Source organism: Arachis stenosperma, chromosome 5 (genome assembly GCF_014773155.1).
Source record: "Arachis stenosperma cultivar V10309 chromosome 5, arast.V10309.gnm1.PFL2, whole genome shotgun sequence".
In the NCBI taxonomy this organism is placed as follows: Eukaryota; Viridiplantae; Streptophyta; class Magnoliopsida; order Fabales; family Fabaceae; genus Arachis; species Arachis stenosperma.
The window spans coordinates 90,863,618-90,867,417 of record NC_080381.1 but is presented as its reverse complement, the minus strand read 5'-3'; the positions used below and the strand labels follow the sequence as shown (position 1 = coordinate 90,867,417).

The following is a 3,800-nucleotide window of genomic DNA, read 5'->3' as shown; positions in this document are numbered from 1 at the left end:
TGATGATCCGTGACACTCATCATCATTCTCACTTATGAACAAGGTGACTGACAACCACTTTTGTTCTACAAACAACCAAGGCTCTAGTGAATATCTCTTGTATTCCTGATTGCACGATGCATGGTTGATCGCCTGACAACCGAGTGCTCGCCTGACAAACGAGCCAACCATTCCGTGAGATCAGAGTCTTCGTGGTATAGGCAAGAACTGATGGCAGCATTCAAGAGAATCCGGAAGGTCTAACCTTGTCTGTGGTATTCTGAGTAGGATTCAATGACTGAATGACTGTGACGTGCTTCAAACTCCTAGCAGGCGGGGCGTTAGTGACAGACGCAAAAGTATCGATGGATATTATTCCGGCCTGACCGAGAACCGACAGCTGAATTCCGCGTGCTGTGACAGAGCATATGCAATCGTTTTCACTGAGAGGATGGGAGGTAGCCATTGACAACGGTGAAACCCTACACGAGCTTGCCATGGAAAGGAGTAAGAAGGATTGGATGAAGACAGTAGGAAAGCAGAGAGACGGAAAGGAAGGCATCTTCATGCGCTTATCTGAAGTTCCTACCAATGAATTACATAAGTATCTCTATCTTTATCTTTTATATTATTTTCGTTCATCATCATATCCATTTGAGTCTGCCTGACTAAGATTTACAAGATGACCATAGCTTGCTTCATACTAACAATCTCCGTGGGATCGACCCTTACTCACGTAAGGTATTACTTGGACGACCCAGTGCACTTGCTGGTTAGTTGTGCGAAGTTGTGTAATGCCATGGAATTGAGCTACCAAGTTTTTGGAGTTCATGACCGGGGATTATGAGAGTTGTGAAAAGTATTGTTCACAATTTCGCGCACCAAGTTTTTGGCGCCGTTGCCGGGGATTGTTCAAGTTTTGAGCAAGCTTTTGGTAACATCAGTGCCAAGGATTGTTCAAGTTTGGACAACTGAAGGTTCATCTTGTTGCTTAGATTAGGTATATTTTTTTTCGAAATTCTTGAAGATGAATTCTAGAGTTTCATGATGATTTGTTGAAGTCTGGCTGGCTGAAAAGCCATGTCTAATCTCATTGGACCGAGGTTTCAACCTATCATCACAAGAGCTTGTTGATTTTTATCAATCTTGCTTTTGGAGCAGTGATCTGCTAAGGCTTGGCTGGCCTCTGGCCATGTCTAGTGTTTTGGACCGAAGCTTTCTTTGAAAGCTTGGCTGGCTGTGAAGTCATGTCTAATTCCTGGACCGGAGTCTTAGACTAGCATTGCACTGATTCCTGGAATTCTCATTAAGAATTTTGATATCTTTTTCCACTTAATTTTTGAAAAACAAAAAGAAAAAAAAATCAAAAAAATCATAAAATCCAAAAAAAATTTTTATTTTTGTTTGAGTCTAGTGTCTCATCTTAAGTTTGGTGTCAATTGCATGCATGTGTCTTAGTGATCTTCAAGATGTTCTTGATGATTTTCGTGCTCTAATCTTTGAATTCTATTGACTTGAAGTATTTTGTGTGTCTCATATGCATTCTCATATTGTTAGTGTCAGTAGTATACAAACTGCTAAGTTTGGTGTCTTGCATGCATTGTTATTTGATTTTAGTTGCATTTGGATTATTCTTCATTATTAAAAATCCAAAAATATTTTTTATTTGTGTCCTTTCAATTCAATAATACAGAGAATTGAAGATTCAGAACATACAGCAGAGGAATTGCACAGAAAAAGCTGGGTGTTCAAAACGCCCAGTGAAGAAGGACAGACTGGCGTTTAAACGCCAGCCAGGGTACCTGGTTAGGCGTTTAACGCCCAAAAGGGTATAGTTTTGGGCGTTAAACGCCAGAATGTGCACCATTCTGGGCGTTTAACGCCAGGATGGCACAAGGGGGAGAATTTTGTTTTCAAATCAAATTTTTTTAAGTTTTCAAAGATTTTCAAAATCAAATCTTTTTCAAATCATATCTTTTCAATCAAATGTTTTCAAAATCAATTTCTTTCCTTTTTCAAAGATACTTACTATCAATTAATGATTTGATTCAACATTTCAAGTATGTTGCCTTTTCTGTTGAGAAAGGTTTAATGTTTGAATCATATTTTTTTCTTGATAGCCAAGTAATTAATTTTTAAAATCAAATCTTTTTAAAATTATTTTCAAATCATATCTTCTCAATCACATTTTTTTTTAAAAACCAATCATATCTTCTTAACCTCATCTTTTTCAAAATAGTTTTCAATCAAGTTTTGTTGATTTCTAATTTCAAAATCTTTTTCAAAAATCATTTTATTTCTTTCCCACTTTCATTTTCGAAAATTAAGTCATGTTTTTCAAAAATATTTTCAAAATCTTTCACCTAATTTTCGAAAATTACTTCCCTTCTCCTCACATCCTTCTATTTATGGACTAACACTATCCCTTAATGCAAAATTCGAACTCCATTCCTTCTGATAAGTTCGAATTTTCTACTTCTGTCTTCTACTCTTCTTTTTCTCTGACACTTCAAGGAATCTCTATACTGTGACATAGAGGATTCCACATTTTCTTGTTCCCTTCTCTTTCTTATGAGCAGGAGCAGAGACAAAGGCATTCTTGTTGAAGCTGACCCTGAACCTGAGAAGACCTTGAAGCGAAAGCTAAGAGAAGCTAAAGCACAACTCTCTTTAGAGGACCTGACCGAATTCTTCAAAGAAGAAGAACACATGGCAGCCGAAAACAACAATGCCAACAATGCAAGGAAGGTGCTGGGTGACTTTACTGCACCTACTCCCGATTTCTATGGGAGAAGCATCTCTATCCCTGCCATTAGAGCAAACAACTTTGAGCTTAAGCCTCAATTAGTTTCTCTAATGCAACAGAATTGCAAGTTCCATGGACTTCCATTGGAAGATCCTCATCAGTTTTTAGCTGAATTCTTGCAAATCTGTGACACTGTTAAGACTAATGGGGTAGACCCTGAGGTCTACAGACTTATGCTATTCCCTTTTACTGTGAGAGACAGAGCTAGGACATGGTTGGACTCACAACCTAAAGAAAGCCTGGACTCTTGGGAAAAGCTAGTCAATGCCTTCTTGGCAAAGTTCTTTCCACCTCAAAAATTGAGTAAGCTTAGAGTGGAAGTCCAAACCTTCAGACAGAAGGATGGAGAATCCCTCTATGAAGCTTGGGAAAGATACAAACAATTAATCAGAAAGTGTCCTTCTGACATGCTTTTTGAATGGAGCATCATAGGTATTTTCTGTGATGGTCTCTCTGAACTATCCAAGATGTCTTTGGATAGCTCTGCTGGAGGATCTCTTCATCTGAAGAAGATGCCTACAGAAGCTCAAGAGCTTATTGAAATGGTTGCAAACAACCAATTCATGTACACTTCTGAAAGGAATCCTGTGAACAATGGGACAAATCAGAAGAAAGGAGTTCTTGAGATTGATACTCTGAATGCCATTCTGGCTCAGAACAAGATATTGACTCAACAAGTCAATTTGATTTCTCAAAGTCTGTCTGGAATGCAAAATGCACCAAGCAGTACTAAGGATGCTTCATCTGAAGAAGAAGCCTATGATCCTGAGAACCCTTCAATGGAAGAGGTGAATTACCTAGGAGAACCCTATGGAAACACCTATAATTCTTCATGGAGAAATCACCCAAATTTCCTATGGAAGAATCAAGAGAGACCTCAACAAGGTTTCAACAACAATAATGGTGGAAGAAATAGGTTTAGCAATGGCAAGCCTTTTCCATCATCTTCTCAGCAACAGACAGAGAGTTCTAAGCAGAATACCTCTGACTTAGCAACCATGGTCTCTGATCTAAT

At 38.4% G+C, this 3,800-nt stretch overlaps 1 non-coding gene across 1 annotated transcript; it reads right to left on the bottom strand.

The window, feature by feature from the left end:
* Positions 1 to 3,090: 3,090 nt before the first annotated feature.
* LOC130983532 (small nucleolar RNA R71) lies at positions 3,091 to 3,198 on the bottom strand. The gene has a single exon (XR_009087517.1). It is a non-coding gene; the product is annotated as a small nucleolar RNA R71 (small nucleolar RNA).
* Positions 3,199 to 3,800: the final 602 nt, after the last annotated feature.